We start from the raw sequence: 17,589 nt of genomic DNA, 5'->3' as shown, positions 1-17,589 counted from the left end.
TCACTGCACAGCTCTGATCAGGCCTTTTAGCTAAGAAATTGAGCCTAAGCTAGGAAGTAAGAAGAGTAGCTCTGTGAGGACTTTGCAATACTTGTAGTGCTTTTGTGACTGCCCACATATAGTGTCCTTTCTGATAACTAATTTGCATCCCAGTGGAGCCCTTGAGTGTGATGCAGATCAGAGGTGAAGTGAGGTGACTTGGGAAGTTGGCACTTCTCAGCCCGGCTGGGAGTGTGAGGATTCTAGAAGACAGCTGGTGGTGGCAGCAGGGGAGGTGCAGGTGGTCTGTGTCAAGGTAGGGGATTGGACTCGGGGTGGAACTTCCTGAAGGGCAAAGTGGGATTGCACTGTTTGGCAACAGGGCTGCACAATTCTTAAACACAAAGAACAGAAGCATCCCTGTTGCTGTCCTCAATGCTGATTTGTTGTAGGCTCGGCAGAGAGAGAAAGGATTGTTAACTTGCAAAGTGGAGGAGCTAGGTGAGGAAACGAGTAAATACGATTCTGGTGAGCATTAAGGAGATAAACATGAACACGTTCTCTTACTGTCTTGGTGTTAGGTGTTATACATTCCCTTAGCATTGCTGTACTGGAGACTGAAAGGAAACCTACAAGGGAAAATTGTCCACTCCTCACTTTTCCGCTTTTTTCCATTACTCATCCAAGAAAGGTAGACACTTAAGAGAGGTCAGTGAGGTGAATGGCTTTGGACCAGGTTTGGCCCTGCAGTGATGGGAATGCCCTGTTGGTAGGAGACCGAGTAGGGCCTCTGAGGGCACTGGATTTTTAATTCTCCTTTTGAAAAGGATGTGTTCCTCTCTAGCTCCTTGTTACATACTCTTCTCTCGAATGGTTTATCAGGAATTATTATGCCCTTCCTCAGCAAGTGTTAACAGCATGAAGAGCACAAATCTTAAGGCTCAGCAGTGTTAGACTTGCACTTGGGGACATCTTGCCCGGAACCAACTCTCAGAAGTTGAAGTTGATATAAATTTAACAGTGTGGGAAAATTATTATTAAAAGCACTCTAGATTCTAATCATTTTTCTCTTTCCTCCTAAGCTGAGTGTTAGGAAGTGGTTGATGCTAGGGATTCCCCGGAAAGAAAGTTTGGCTGGATAGAAGGCAGTGATTATAAATTTTCCACATCTTTCTTGCGCCTACTTTTATTTATTTATTTATTTATTTAAATTAAAAAAAAAATTTTTTTTTAAAGATTTTATTTATTTATTTGACAGAGAGAGAGACAGCGAGAGCAGGAACACAAGCAGGGGGGAGTGGGAGAGGGAGAAGCAGGCTTCCCGCTGAGCAGGGAGCCCGATGTGGGACTCGATCCCAGGACTCTGGGATCATGACCTGAGCCGAAGGCAGACGCTTAACGACTGAGCCACCCAGGCGCCCTTGCGCCTACTTTTAAAGTAGCAGTCTCTCAGGACACGAATAGGAAGTGTTAATGTTGTAATGCTGGGTGCCAAGTTTTAAATGATGGTAAATACCCCACTAAGATTTCATGCAAAAATAAGAGAAGGGCTCTAGAATTCCAGAATGGGAAGAGTAAGGGCCTCTGAACATGTATGCCATAAATGCATTGAGAACAATGGCAAAAGCTAACAATACCAACTTTTTCAGAACTTTGCTAAAGACGTGCAACAATTTGGGGACTACTTGTTCAAGAAAAACAATGAGGTCTCTCAGTAGGAATAGTGAACCTCAGTGGGAACAGTGGTGTTTTAATTTGTGTTAATCCCATCACCCCCTCCCCCGGCCATTGCCCCAGCTGCTTTGTGGCCTTGGAAGCTGACAGCCTTGCAAGTATGGTAATTGTGAAAACCAGCAGTCTAGGAGCCACTGGATGGGGCAGAACAGAATGTTGGAGCTCCCTAAAAGGCCAGCTCCTGCAGGAAATGTCAGTATCTGACTTGCCTGGCAGCTTGCTTAAAAGCTCCATTCTTCTAGCTTCTCTTTATTTGACCTGACTCCATTCGCTTTGTTTAAGGGGCTGTGCTCACTGAGCATTTGTTGGAAACAATCTGATGCAATTGTTTAATCACAGCTCCCTGAAGATGGTCTTGCTAGTTAGGGCCAACCAGTAACTGACCAAAATACCCTAAAAGAAAAATCTGAGCATGAAATGTCCATTAAGGGCTTTAAAAAACACCAACCTATTTCTGGGAATTTACAAGGCTTTGCACATGCACAGGAAAGACCTGAGAAGATCTAAGTTCTCACCTTGGGTTGACCTTGATGATGCTCTGTGCAAGCAAAAGTGAAGACTAAGGCGGAGTTATACCCCAGCATATACACAGAAGCCCTTGGGAAAGGCGGGAAGGTTTTTGGTTCAGAGTTGTCGTGCGGTCATTGGCAAACCACTAAGTGAATTAAGCAGAGACTTCAGGGGTTGCGTATGACAAAAATAGAGACTTCATTGGTTTTCCTGGACTGATTCTGTAAACAAGAACAACAACAAACCCAGGGATCCATAATTCTGGAAGCTGATTTCCAGAATTGAAACATTACATTCTTGGAAGTGTTTAGTTTTCAACAGAAAATTATGAGATACCCAGAAAGGACAGGAAAATATGGCCAGCCCCATTCAAAGGGAAAACAGTTAATAGAAACAGTCCTGGAGGAAAGCCTGGGTGTTGGATGGTCTACACAAAACTTAAATCAGCTCTGATGCATATGTTTAAAGGACTACAGGAAACCATGTCTAAAGAATTAAAGGAAAAAATGGAGTGATTTGTCACCAAGTAGTGAATGTAAGGAAAGGTACGGATTATTTAAAAAAAAAAAAAAAAAAAAAAAATTCTATGGGCGCCTGGGTGGCTCAGTTGGTTAAGCAACTGCCTTCGGCTCAGGTCATGATCCTGGAGTCCCAGGATCGAGTCCCGCATCGGGCTCCCTGCTCAGCAGGGAGTCTGCTTCTCCCTCTGACCCTCCACCCTCTCATGCTCTCTCTCTATCGTTCTCTCTCTCTCAATAAATAAATAAAAATCTTAAAAAAAAAAAAATTCTGGAGTTGAAAAGTACAGTAACTGAAAAGAAAAATTCACTAGAGGGACTCAGCCACAGATTTGAGCTGGCCCAGGAATGAATCCGTGAATTTTTTTTATTTATTTACTTATTTATTTATTTTATTTTATTTTTTTAAAGATTTTATTTATTTATTTGAGACAGAGAGAATGAGAGAGAGAGAGCACATGAGAGGGGGGAGGGTCAGAGGGAGAAGCAGGCTCCCTGCCGAGCAGGGAGCCCGATGCGGGACTCGATCCAGGGACTCCAGGATCATGACCTGAGCCGAAAGCAGTTGCTTAACCAACTGAGCCACCCAGGTGCCCCGAATCCGTGAATTTTAAAGCAGGTTAATTAATATTTTCCAGTATGAGGAACAAGAAGAAAAGAATAAAAAAATGGACAGAGCCATAGAGACCTGTGGGACATTGTCAAGTATACCCATGTTCGTGGACTGGAAGACTTACATTGTTAACATGGCAATACTCCCCAAATTGATCTACAGATTCAGTGAAATCCCTATAAAACACCATTTGGCTTTTTTGTAGAAACTGAAAAGCTTGATCCTAAGATTCACATGGAAGTGCAAGGGTCTCAGAATAGCCAAAGCAATCTTGAAAAAGAACATGGTTGGAATCACAATTCTCAGTTTAAAGAACTTACTACAAAAGCTACTGTATAGTAAGCCATATTGATGAGTGGAATAATTGAAAGTCTAGAAATAAATCCTTAGGTTTATGGTCTATTGTTTTTCAACAAAGAGTGCTAGGACATGCATGAATAAACAAAATGTGTTCTATCTATGCAACAGAATATTATTCTATCATTAAAGAAGTAAAGGTCAGATAAATGGTACAACATGGGCGAACACTGAAAATATTACAGGAGATTGAAGAAGCCAGGCACAAAAGGCCACATATTTATTTGAGTTTTTTGTTTGTTTGTTTTGGCTTTTTTTGAGAGGGAGAGAGAGAATCCTAAGCAGGCTCCGTGCTCAGTGCAGAGCCTGATGCAGGGCTGGATCTCAGGACCCTGAGATCATGACCTGAATTGAAATCGAGTCGGATGCTTAACCGACTGAGCCATCCAGGCGCCCCCACACATTTATTTGAAGTGATCAGGATGGACAAATCCATAGGGACAGCACGTAGCTTAGTTTTTATGGGAGTCTGCTGGCAGGAGGGAATTGAGTGTTTCTGTAAAGGGTATAGAGTTTCTTTTGGGATGATGCTAATGTTTTGGGATTATCTAAAGGTGCCAGGTGCCCGGCTTTGTGAATATATTAAAAATCAGTGAATTGTACCCTTCAAAAGGGTGAACATTGAGTTAAATCTCAAGGTTATTTAAGAATAATAATAATAAATAAGGGCACATCCCCATGCAACAGAGGTGTTAGGAAAACAGTGGGTTAGGCTTCACCATCTGGCTCGTGCCCACTTTGGGCATTTTGTTCCTTGTGCAGAATTCTTAAATTTGCATTTTGTTTTCCCCATCCTCCCTACAGCCACTGGCAGGGTCTACTTCTGTGTCACTGGATTAAGGGAGCAGCATAGGGATTTACTTTTGTTCCTCAGTTTGAGGACAGAGCCATGAGCCAGGGGAGGGGCAGAGAGAGAGAGGGAGAAGCAGGGAGCCCGACATGGGGCTCGATCCCAGCATCCCAGGATCCTGACCTGAGCCGAAGGCAGACGCTTAACCGACTGAGCGACCCAGGTGCCCCAGATAATTTGTTTTAAAGAGTAAAACAGATTCTTGTCCTTGGCTAGTTACCCTCAGGGAAGAAATGGTGCTGCATATTAAAGCAAGGAGATGAAGCCCAAATGACAGGGACCTAGAAAAGAGGATCCAGAGATCTTCAGCCAGTACTGGCTGTAAACGTTTCAGTATGTGGCACGTGGTTGGCTCAGAGTCAGAGGATGCTGGGAAATACGAAAGCGGGAGGGTCAGGGAGGGGAGACTTCTCTATTGGTGAAGAGTTGGATGGACAGACAGTTGTTAGGACATAAAAAACCTGCATATAGGGCGCCTGGGTGGCTCAGTCGGTTAAGCGACTGCCTTCAGCTCAGGTCATGATCCTGGAGTCCCGGGATCGAGTCCCGCATCGGGCTCCCTGCTCGGCGGGGAGTCTGCTTCTCCCTCTGACCCTCCTCCCTCTCATGCTCTCTGTCTCTCATTCTCTCTGTCTCAAATAAATAAATAAAATCTTTATTAAAAAAAAAAAAACCTGCATATATTCCCCATACTTTCTGTGTGCTCTTGAGAAGAAGGTATTCTGCTTTGGATGGAGTGTTCAGCATGCATCTGTTAAGTTCATCTGAACTTAAGTTCATCTGATCTAACACAGCATTTAAAGCTCATGTTTCCTTAATGATTTTCTGTCTGGATGATCTACTTATTGATATAAGTGGGGTGTCAGAGTCTCCCAGTATTACTTTATTGCTGTTTCTCTCTTTATATTAGCTTTATATATTTAGATGCCGTTACGTTGGGCGCATAAATATTTATAGATGTTATATCTTCTTGTTGGATTGACCTGTTGATCATTACGTAATGACCTGTGTTGTCTCAAATACTTTCTCTTGTGGACTCCTCTTCCCCATCACTCTCTTGGGAGGGCGAATGCTTTGCATAGGTCCCATTTATCCAACAGTCTCAGGACCCCAGAACTTCCTAGTAGCAGGGATTTCCTGTAGTAGACAACAAAAGGGAGGTAAAAGGATTGAGACTCCAGGAGGTGGTTTTAGGAACTGTTTTCGTCAGGTAGCTGATCATGGACTTCGTTACTGCACAAAGTAATCATCAGGCGGGCACAAAGCGCTGTGGAAAATACATCGCTGTTACCAAGAGAAATGCTTCTGCCGTTTGGTAAGTGCCGTGCACTAGATTACCAGAGTGTTTCCCTTGATTGCTCACATTGTGGTTCAGTGGGAATGTTAGCTGTCCATTTTTTGTGGTCAGGATTTTTTGGTAAGTTGAGAAGCCCACAAGTATGTGAGCTGAAGATGGTGTATTTTGGGATGAGGCCAGACTGGCACGGTGTTAGTAGTTTGAGTTCTATAAACTGCAGTGTGGGAGGCGGAGTTAGTGGCTTGGACCTATGAAAAGCAAACCCTTCCTTTCTGAAATTGAGCAGAGTGAAGGATTAAAGCACAAGCAGCCTCTGTGAGGAGCTCTGCCTCAGGCTTGGGGCTATTAACCAGCAAAACTAAACAAAATTAGGAAAGGTGGTCAGTTTTGTTTTGTTTCATATTATAATATTCCATTAAAATAAAAGGTTGCAGGGCACAGAGGGAAAGGGGCCAGCACACTTTTAAAAATCCTGTTTGAGGTTTGGATCCATTTTTATGAATTTCTTTAGTTACCTTGGCTAACTATGGAATGAGTAAAGTGAGAGGTTAGATGAGGCCTGTCTCCTTCAACCGGAGATAAGTTGGACACGCTTTCTATCCGTGATTTTTCAAATCCTGCTCATCGTCAGAAGTGCTTCTGCACACTACCCCCCAACATTTTGTTCTGAAAAATGACAAGTCCACAGAAAAGGTGGAAGAATGTACACCCATATACCCACTTTCTGGATTCTACAATTAACATTCTATCCTACCAGCTGTATTGCCTGTTTATGCCCTCTGTCCATCTTATTTATGGATCTATTTTATTTATTTATTTTTAAAGATTTTATTTATTTATTTGACAGAGACACAGCGAGAGAGGGAACACTCCAGGGGGAGTGGGAGAGGGAGAAGCAGGCTTCCCGCCGAGCAGGGAGCCCGACGCGGGGCTCCATCCCAAGACCCTGGGATCATAACCTGAGCCAAAGGCAGACGCTTAAGGACTGAGCCACCCAGGTGCCCCTATGGATCTATTTTAAAAGTACACGATCCACATCAGTACACTTTAGTCTTATGTACCTAATGTGCATGTCAGTAAGTATAGTTCAGTATTAGTTTATGGATCTCTTCCAATAATTTTTTTTCAAGATTAAATTCCCAGGTGTCATCAAAGCTTCTGATTAGAAGGGTGGGGGCAGGCCCAGGAATCTGTACTTTGAAGAGCTCCCTCCCACGTGCTTCTGATGGTGAGCCAGACTTGGGGTCTTCTGCTCCAGGAAGCGCCTCCTGGTTACTTCAACCTCCACTGAAAGTGATTATTGCCCTTTTCTTGACCATGGATCTCCATTTTTGGCTTCCTTGGGATCTTTTGCTTAACACACTGGTTCTTGGGGCGCCTGGGTGGCTCAGTTGGTTAAGTGTCTGCCTTCAGCTCAGGGCATGATCTTGGGGTCCTGGGATTGAGCCCCACGGTGTGGGGCTTGCTGCTCAGCAGGGAGTCTGCTTCTCCCTCTCCCTCTATCCCTCCCCCCACTCATTCCCTCTCTCTTTAATAAATAAATACAATCTTAAAACCCACTGGTTCTCAACTGGGAATGTTTTGGTTGTCCTACCTGGGGGTGGTGGTGGAGGGTCTGGTGGCATCTAGTGGGCAGAGGCCAGGGATGCTGCGGAGTGTTCTGTGCTACACACGACAGCCCCACAATGAGGACTTACGTGGACTAAAATGTTAGTAGTGCTGAGATTGAGAAAGTTTTTTTTTTGACCTAAAAGGAAACTAAACCATGAGATGGATTTAAGAGTTGGATGGGACCATTAGAGATGGTATTGTAATCAGGATCTACTTGTTGTCCACAAAATACAGATTTCTGCTCCAAAAAGTTCCTCATTTAAAATCTGATATCCAAAGCCTGGTTAAAAGGCCAGTTATCTCAAACTTTGAGTGAATTTGCCTGAAAAAGTAATGTTTTCTGTGGCCTTTAAGTTTCCTTTAAAAACTATTATAAGCAGGGCGCCTGGGTGGCTCATTTGGTTAAGCGACTGCCTTCAGCTCAGGTCATGATCCCAGGGTCCTGGGATCGAGTCCCGCATCGGACTCCCTGCTCTGCGGGGTGCCTGCTTCTCCCTCTCCCACTCCCCCTGCTTGTGTTCCCTCTCTCGCTGTGTCTCTCTCTGTCAAATAAATAAAATCATTAGAAAAAAAACAAAAAACAAAACTATTATAAGCAGAGAAAACAGTGTTTTGGGATTGCAGTAATTAGCATCAAACCAAACCAGGCCTGTCATGCAGGTGGGCAGGAAGTGATGAAGGTGGGTGAAGGAAGACGGGGAAGGGGGGCATATCAGTAGTTGGGGGCTTGAGAAGTTGATGGGGTTATTCTTCACAAAGTCTAATTTGACTCCACAGTGTCTCTCAATAAAGGTGCGTTTCTAGAATTGCTCCGGCTTCTGATCTATATTTTACCAGTCTTCTGGAAAACAAAATGTAAAATAAAAAAGAGGGCTTAACAAAGCGTGGGGGAGATGTTTTCTTGAGGTGGTCAGGTGGGAGATGGGGCTTGCGCTGGCCCTGAGAAAGAGCAGGAGGATGAGAGTGAACAAGCAAGGTGGGGTCAGACGTTCCTTCTTGCTCAGTTAGTTTCCGGACTGGAGACAATATGGCAGGAGCAAAAAGCTGGCTGGATTGGATTGGGTGAAACCCGATTACATCCCTATTCTAGAGCTGTTCATCTAGGATCAGATCATTTCACCACTTCACATCTACTTTGAGGAAAAAGAGCAATGCCCCATCGTTTTTGTAAGGTTAAACGTGAGCGTTGATAAAATGTCCCCATTGCTAGAAGGCGCTCTTGGGTCTGGTGGAGGGAGCAACCAGGGCTGTGTGGGGCAGTGTGTGAACACTCCCGTACCTATAAGGCGTGTGGAAGGTGTACCCGGGTCACTGCAGGTGAATAATGGCCTCCTGGGTGTGCTGTCGGGAGTGCTCATGAACTTAGCTCCCTGGGATTCTTGGCTCGGCTTTGGAGTTTAATTATTTTTTTATTTTCATTTTTTAAAAGATTCTATTTATTTGAGAGAAAGAGACAGCAAGAGAGCAGGGGCTGAGGGAGAGGGAGAGGGCTGGATCCCAGGACCCCGGGATCATGACCTGAGCTGAAGTCAGACACTTAACCGACTGAGCCACTCAGGTGCCCCTCTGGGGTTTAATTATAGTGGGTCCTTGGGCAAGTTAATCTCTCCGTTCTTAACTTCCTTCATTTTTTCATACCTGAAATGGAGGTGCTTGGATAATCTTAAAGATCATTTGTCTCTAGCATGCTGCGGTGTTGAGCTTTCTGGAAGGAAAGCTTCTGGGAATGGAATGACAGTAATGATCAGAGTGATAATAAATGGCAGTGGGCATACACTTTCTCTTCTATTTAACACAGCACTTCCTGTGTTGCAGGCCCTTTCCTCAGGGCTTTAAAAGTAATCCTTTTTAAGATGAGGAAACCGAGGCTCAGAAGTTTGTGACTTGTCCCTGGTCGGAGCTAGAAAGGGGCAGACATTGGTGAGGTACACAGTCGACTTCTGGGATCTTAAACACTTGGCCACCTCCCCTGCCTGGGGTCCTGGAGGAGGCTGCAGATTGGGGGCCTTGTGAGCTTCATGGATGAGGGTTGATGGTGTGTGTGTGTGTGTGTGTGTGTGTAGGTGTGTGTGTAGAATTTGAGAAGCCTTTTGCTGTGGGTGGGGTTATAGAAGTTATTTTGTTTTAAGCTGGTTGAGGTGTGAATGTAAGTACTGAGAGAATGTGTCAGTGGAGAGGGGGGAAGGGAATGGAGTGGTGAGGTGGTCCCTGGGAAGTGCGGGAGCCTGGGGTCCAGTGCTCCCTTTAGATGGGGGGGTCCACTTGGACACCTGGCTCCAGCATGCACACAGTTGTTCAGATGAGCAGTAGTTCACTCAGGTTTCTGAGTTCTGGTAAAAAGCTTTAGGTTTGACATATAACCTTTGAGGTTTTTGGTTCTTGCAGTGTTGGGTTAATTGAGGCTTGTGGGTTTGATCTGGAGAGTAAAGTGGGATTCTTTCTGTGAGATACCCAGTTCCTCTAGAGACGTTTTTGGTCTAGAAAGGTGTGAGAAGCTATATATTCATTAGCTTGAGCCACCTCACGGATAGTTTGTGGAAGAAAAACCATTGTGGGAAAGACTTGTGTCACTCCAGAGAGCAGAGCCAGATAAGGGGGGCGGGGGGCAGCAAGATGTTCTTCAGTCCTGCTGTACCTGCTGCTCATTTGGAAAAGCATACCCACATGTTGATGGGAGGAGGCACGTTTGGCTGCTCTAAATAGAGAGGATTTTTTGGCTTAGCCATCAAATATAAGCAAGCAAGCAAGAAAAAAGAAAACAGTCCTTTAGTATCTGTTAGAGTAAGCATTGGAGCTTGGGGGCGGCCCCTGGCCAGCCGACTTGTGTGAGGTGAGACAGAAAGTTCTGGTGGCTGGCCAACCTCTTCCAGGAGGAGAGAGCAACAGTCTTATAGAGCAGTCTCTCAAGCTTTTAAGAAAAAACCAAAAAACTCTGCTGGAGGTGGGGAGAGGTAGTGGGGTGGGGGCGGGTGAGTGGGGGAAGCCCCTGTCAGATGTCAGAGAAATATGAGCACCCAGACTCCCAAGCATCATAACTCTGGGAATAACAAGTTGTCTGGGCTTCTAGCACTGCTGTGTGTTAATATTACCATGACATTGTTCTCTGCTGCTTTCAGAGAATAAAAGCTTGTGGTGGTTTCAGTTACGTGGGTAGTTAAAAAGACAGTTGTGGACTAGTTTTGGAAACTCATTTGTGTTTGGGGAAATGGATTCCAAGTTTCAGATAACGAAAAGCTCACAAATGAAATTTTGGAACGCAGTGGGTGTTTTTAAGCAGGGGATTTATTGTTATTTGTGCAAAAGGACTTTTGAACACATGTGGAAGGTCTGAGTGCTGGAATGAACCGTTAAAACAAAATAAAACACAGAACTAAACCATCCTGTCTTCCCCTGGCCTGATGTGAACTTCAAGCTTTTGTTTATTTTCATTTCCCCACTTCCTACTTCTGAACCTGTTTGGTACATGTTGAGCCCTTGTACCTGCCTTAGAGTATTTACCTTAATTATTAGAGAAACAATTAGGAGTTGGCTGAGTCTGCTTTACTTGCTGCTTTTTCCAGGCCATTCTCCGTAACAGATGTGTTTTGCATAGAATTCACAATGCCTATTTCCCCAGTGACACCTCCCTTCGAGTTGGTGGTAACTACCTAATCTAATAATCTCCCCTTGTACTTGACAGGCTGTTTATATTTTAAGAGTGAAGTAATGCATGTCTTTCATGTTAGAAAGGGATGGCACAGAAAATGATTGGGACCCAGGACTAAAAAATGCAGCTCGAAATCTCAGCCGTTTGTTTATCTGGACTTTGAAAAATGGTTTTAGCTTTTGCATGGGGAAATGGACTCTATCCATAATTTATTGGTTTCCTTCCTCATCTTGGTATCATACATTCCATTGTTCGTTCTTGTTCCTCTGCATTCTGCTTTTCTTACGTTTTGTCCTATTTGCTGTGCTACTTGGTGACCTATCATTTGGGAGACATGACTTTTCCAGGAGTTGATAGTGCAGATTGATCTTTTAATTGAAGAGACAGAGACACGTTATAAAACCCTAAGTGGTAGTTTGGTGGAGGGGCCAGTTAGTAACCTGGAAGAGCCTTTACCATCCTAGCAGAGATGGTAAGTTATGTGTCCCAGAAGAGTAAGTGGGCTAGTTGTTCAAGTTTAAGAATTGGTCGATGATGCATTTATTAAATGCATATAGTGTCTATTCGGTGTATATAACTAGTAGTAGTAGGATGTGCAAAGGATGTGGGAAATGTAATGGCTTTAGTTGCGATGATTTTTGCCTTTAAGGAGCATACCTTAAGCATCTTTGGGCCTTTGTACTGTGAAACATAATACACAGAGAAGTGTACAAAACAAAAATTCCAGCTTGGATGTACCACAGTGACCCCATGTGTTCACAGCCCGCCCTTCTGTCGAGGTTCCATCCCCTTGACTCCTTTGCTCCTGAGTGTTCAGATTTAGATAGAAACTCCAGTTCTAAGCAGTCTGATGTTTTTAAGGGGTATGTTCTGAAAGCTGGAAAAATATGTGTGGGGGGGACCCAGATCCAATGGATGTTACAATTTTTCGGTGGTTCTAGTAGTTTACACATTGAAATGCCTCTGTTGATGTATTTTTTTACATTATCTTTTTATAAAATCAGCATTTCCTTTAAAAACTTTATAAGCATTATTATAAGTGATTATTGCATCATACAGATATTCTTTTATTTACTTGTCTGTTACATATTCTTGGACTCGGGTTGTTTCTGGTATTTCCCATATTACAAAACAGGCTGTGGGAAGCATTTTTATTCGTCATGTTCTTCCCTTTCAGATATCCTTTATCAGTTTCTCTTAATGAGACAAAAAGCATATTTATTTTTAGGAGGAACTTAAATTTGAAGTATAATTGACCCTTTAACAGTACAGGGGTTATGGGCACTGACCCCCTTTTCCCCAGTTGAAAAGCTGCAAATAACTTTTGACTTCCCCAAAACTTAAGTACTAATAGCCCACAGTTGACCAGAAGCCTTACTGATAACAGTTGATTAATGCATATTTTGTACAAAACATGTATTAGATACTGTGTTGGTACAATAAAGTAGGCTAGAGAAAAGAAATTACTAAGAAAATCCTAAGAGAAAATAAATTTACAGCACTGTGTTGAAAAAAAAATCCTTGTATAAGTGGATCCATGTAGTTCAAACCTGTGGGTTGACTGTAGAAAAAGTAAGTAGCACATGGGGCATCTGAGTGGCTCAGTTTGTTAAGCATCTGACTCGGTTTTGGCTCAGGGCATGATGTCATGGGTGGTGAGATCAGGCCCCATATTGGGCTCTGCACTCAGCACAGAGTCTGCTTGAGTGTCTCCGTCTGCTCCTCCCCACCACATGCTCACTCTTTCTCTGAAATAAATCTAAAAAAACCCCCACAAAACACACACACACACACACACTAGATTAAGATTTCTAAGGGTAGATAAGGCATCTGTTTTAGTAACCGAATATGTAGATCTAGCATGGTGCCTTAATGTAGATACTCAACAAATGTTTATTGACTGAATGAACCTAAGACAAAGATCATAAAGAAGATTGAATGGTTGTATATACAAGAAGTGCTGCATTGGTTCATAGTAGGATACTAGCTGATGCTTATTGTGTAACAGTTTGACACTGGATATTGACCTAAGTAATTTATATGTCGTCTTCTGGGATTTTGGGAGTGAAGGGAGTCTACTTCTAATGTTCACATTCTGGGGAGGAAGCAAGACTTAAAAATTAGGTGGGCTTAAATAATGGAAGCAACCCAAATGTCCATCAACTGTTGACTAGATGGACAAAATGTGGTATACCCATTCAATAAAATATCATTTAGCAATGAAAAGGAATGAAGTTCTGACAGTTGTTACAGCATGGATAGACCTTGAAACCATTGTGCAAAGTGAAAGCCAGTCACAAAGGCCACATATTGTATAATTTTACTCTATGCAGTGTCTGGAATAGGTGAATCCATAGAGATAGAAAATAGATTAGTGGTTGTTTAGGGGTAGGGGAAGAGGGAAATGGGTACAGTTTTTATTTCAGGGGGCGAGATGGTCTAAAATTAGTTATGGTTACATGACTCTGAATACACTGAAAACCAATGAATTGTACACTTTAAATGGGTGAAGTGTATGTGTGGTATTACCATACAATTGGTATATTTAAATTATGGCATATTTTTAAATAAAAAAACGAGTGAGCTTTAGCATTATAGAAGGAAGGTGGGGGTGGCTTGTATTAATTTGCTGGAGTTACCATAACAAAATACCATGGACTGGTTGGCTTAAACAACAGAAATTTATTGTCTCACATTTCTGTGGGCTAGAAGTCCAAGGTCAAGGTGCTGGCAGGTTTGGTTCCTCCTTGGCTTACAAAAGGCCCAGTTTTCCCTGTGACCTTATACATAGCCTTTGCTTTGTGTGTGTGCATCCCTACTGTCTCATTGTGTGGCCAAATTTCCTTCCCCCCCCCCCCCCCCCCCCCCCCCCGCCACTTGTTGGGGGCCCCCCCCTGGCCTCGTTTTCATTTAATCACCTCTCTCTCCAAATACAGTCACATTCTGAGGTACTGGGCATCAGAATTCCAGCATAGAATTTTGAATTTTGGGGGGGCACAGTTCAGCCCATTACAGTGGTTACCAGGTTGAGGTGAGGAACCTGTGAGTGGAGATGCAGGGAAAAAGGGGTATGGAACAGTGAGCTGGCACATCTTTCTAGGGCCAAAGGATTGACAGCAGTGGCAGGGGTGCGTAGGCCTGTGGAGTTGGGCCAGCTGTGAGGGGCTGGGTGCCAGAGTGAGCAGTGTGGACCTGGCCCTCCAGGCAGTGGGGGGCCGGCAGGGGCAGGATGAACTGAGAGTGACACAGTAAAGCATACTTAGAAAAATCCATGCTGCTCAGCAGGTGTGCTGCAGAGAGAAGCCCCTGGAAGGAGGGAGATAAATACAAGATGACGAGGCAAACATAGGAAAGCTACGAGGATTGAGGGCCTTGCAAAAGGCCAAGATTCAGAACCGAGGAGTCTGAGTTGACTTCAGAGTTTTGAAACTTGACGTTTGCAAACAGAGTAATGTGAATTAGGGAAGTGTAGGCAAATGAAAATACAGGTCCCGTTGTTGATAAGGTATGTCAAATGTTATTTACTCAGTGTGTTTGTATTTTAAAGTAAACGTATAATAATGTACATAGCTTTCTTCCAAGCTGAATCTTTGCAACCAGTTATTTCCTTTCTCTATTGAAAAGAGAGTCTTATTTTACACCAACCTCAGATTCTCCTAAGAGTTTTCAGGAGCCCAACCCTAGGGGTGGGATGGAGACCAGTGTATTTGTTAATCACTTGCATTAGTTAATGTGGTACAGTTTAGCAGGTTTTACAGCTGGTTCCTTAACAAGGGATGGTTAGGATGCGCACTGTTTTTTATCTTACCTTGTTTATAATCATCAGAGCATGGGGGTATACGCCCTGGTTTGGGTCAATTTTGCTTATAGGTCATTGGAGTTAGAGCTGTTGAATTTCATACATATTTCATTTTGACTTTTAATCATTTAAAACACTTGACTCAAAGTGCATTGAGCACTGTAGAACATTCATCATCCAGATGCTTACAGAGCCTTGAATGGACCGCTCTCCAGCTAATTTAGAGTTCCCTGAGATGTAGAACAGTGTGTAATAGATACTGCTTGTTTTGTCAGAAGGGAGAATATGAGATGAGATTTTCATATTTCTGTCTGTAAAAAGAAACTTTGGAAGCATTCCCAAGAAACCTGGCAATAGTGGTTTCCTGTAGTGTTTTGTGTGTGGGTGGGATAGGGGTGGGGGCTGGCAGGATGGAGGTCAGGGTGAGAGGGAGGTATGTTTACAGTGTATCACCTGATATATATATATTTTGAACTATATGAGTATACTAATTTAAGAAAACAATTTCACTGTCTAAAAATGTTATGGAAAAACTCGAGTCCTTGGTTTTTAGTTTTTTTTTTTTTTTTTTAAAGATTTTATTTATTTATTTGAGACCGAGAGAATGAGAGACAGAGAGCATGAGAGGGAGGAGGGTCAGAGGGAGAAGCAGACTCCCTGCCGAGCAGGGAGCCCGATGCGGGACTCGATCCCGGGACTCCAGGATCATGACCTGAGCCGAAGGCAGTCACTTAACCAACTGAGCCACCCAGGCGCCCTGGTTTTTAGTTTTTAGGGTGTTGTTTGTTTGTTTGTTTTGGCCATATCATACAGGACAGGGTCACCCACCTGATACGTTTAAGCATAAGCACACTATCTACAAATTCATTTATTGACTTTACTCATTTTTTTTTAAGATTTTATGTATTTGACAGAGCAAGAGAGCACAAGCAGGGGAATCAGTAGAGGGAGAGGGAGAAGCAGGCTCCCCACTGAGCCAGGAGCCCGATGCGGGACTTGATCCCAGGACCCTGGGATCACGACCTGAACTGAAGGCAGATGCTTAACCATATGAGCCACCCACGTGCCCTGACTTTACTGGTTTCTGATCAAAAAGTCATTTTTGAATCCAAGGGAATTAGAGGAATAACCTTTATTCTGTGTTTTTGGGGAAAAGTATATTACTAATATATAATACTAAGAACTTAAAAATTTAGCATCTGAAAACCATTACGTCCCATATCATCCTTCCTTTTCTATAAAAGCCTGTTTCTACCTGAGTAGATTTCTCAGCTTCCTGCCAAAGGAATTTTATTCTGTACTGTCTCTGTGTCTTTCAGTTCAAGCTGATGTTTCTACAAGTATAATTTCTTTAAAAATGTTGTGGATGCCCTATGAATCTTATTGGGGTTCACTTGATTAGACAAAAGCCACATCCACAGATCTGCTGGAGAGAGAAGCTGTGCTCTACATTGGGTTACTCTTGTTAGGGGACAACACCCTTATTTCTTAGAAGCCTTCCTTTTGCCTCAGTGGCTCTCCCAGGGTTGTGTGGGGTTTTTTGTTTTTTGTTTTGTTTTGGTTTTGAGTAGTTAAAAAGACTATGGATGGCACATTCAACACTCTGCATGGATATCTCCTTAGGCAGATCCTTTGTTTCATTAGATACATTTTTGTTTTTCACATGACCATAGGCAACAGTGTTGCTAAATTTTTTGTCACTAAGTAACCAGGATTCTTTTTATTCCAGCTTCTGACATTCCCTCATCCCTCACAGGTTCCTGAAAGACCCTGAGGGCTGCGCTTCTGGCTTTTCTAACACTGTCTGAGTCCTTCCAGCTTCCTTCCGCTGCGGGTTCCATAAGCCACTCTCACATGTTAGTTTATGACAGGAGCACATCAGCTGCCATTGGCAGAATCTGTATTATTTATTTATTGTTGCAGTAAAAGTTAGTCCAAAACTCAGTGGCTTTACCCCGTGGACATCATCATTTCACAGGCCATGCAGCTCAGGGGATGTGAGAGTGCTCAGCTGGGGGATGATGGCTCGGGGTCTCTCCGGAGGCAGTGGTCGTATGGTGACCACAGCTAGAGTCATCTGAAGGCTTGAGTGGGGCAGGCGTTCCTGCTTCCTTTTGTGCCTGGCAAGTTAGTGCTTGTTGGCAGGAAGCCTCAGTTTTCTTGTCACGTGGACCTCTCTGTGGACTGCTTGAATGTCTAAGAGGTGTGGCAGCTAGCTTCCCTCACAAGATGAGATCCAAGAGAGGCGAAAGCTGCAATGTATTTTATGACCTAATCTCAGAAGTCACACTTTGTGACGATATCCTGTGGGTTATAGATCAGCGGTGCTTCCTGTGGAAGGTGACCACACATGGGTGTGAATTTACCTCCCCCTCGGGGAGGCCTCGAGATGATGATGTTAGCCCCGAGACTAACACCATTTCTGTGAAATCCAGTGATTTATGTCAACTGATTGTGAGAATGTCGTGCTTTAAACACAGGTCATCTAGTGTCTGTCATGTTACTTATAAGCCTGCAGCTTTTATGAGTGGACACCATGTGAAAGAATCCTATGAACTTCAATATTGCATTTTTAGTAGGTGCAGATGGGCACATTGTTTAATATATTACTTGGTGTGCATTGTAGACTTTCTTAGAGAAATGGTTTTTCTCCAGAAATTGGTGTAAGCACAAGC

General features: G+C 43.4%; 1 protein-coding gene across 2 annotated transcripts in view; it reads left to right on the top strand.

The window, feature by feature from the left end:
• NEDD4L (NEDD4 like E3 ubiquitin protein ligase) overlaps positions 1–17,589 on the top strand; it is a 335,624-nt gene that overhangs the window by 21,692 nt on the left and 296,343 nt on the right. The window lies entirely within an intron of this gene.

This window comes from Mirounga leonina, unplaced genomic scaffold (assembly GCF_011800145.1).
Source record: "Mirounga leonina isolate KUSES-001 unplaced genomic scaffold, KU_Mleo_1.0 Mir_93, whole genome shotgun sequence".
NCBI classification, from domain to species: domain Eukaryota; kingdom Metazoa; phylum Chordata; class Mammalia; order Carnivora; family Phocidae; genus Mirounga; species Mirounga leonina.
Note: the sequence above shows the minus strand (reverse complement) of the source record. Positions and strands in the feature narration are given on the sequence as shown.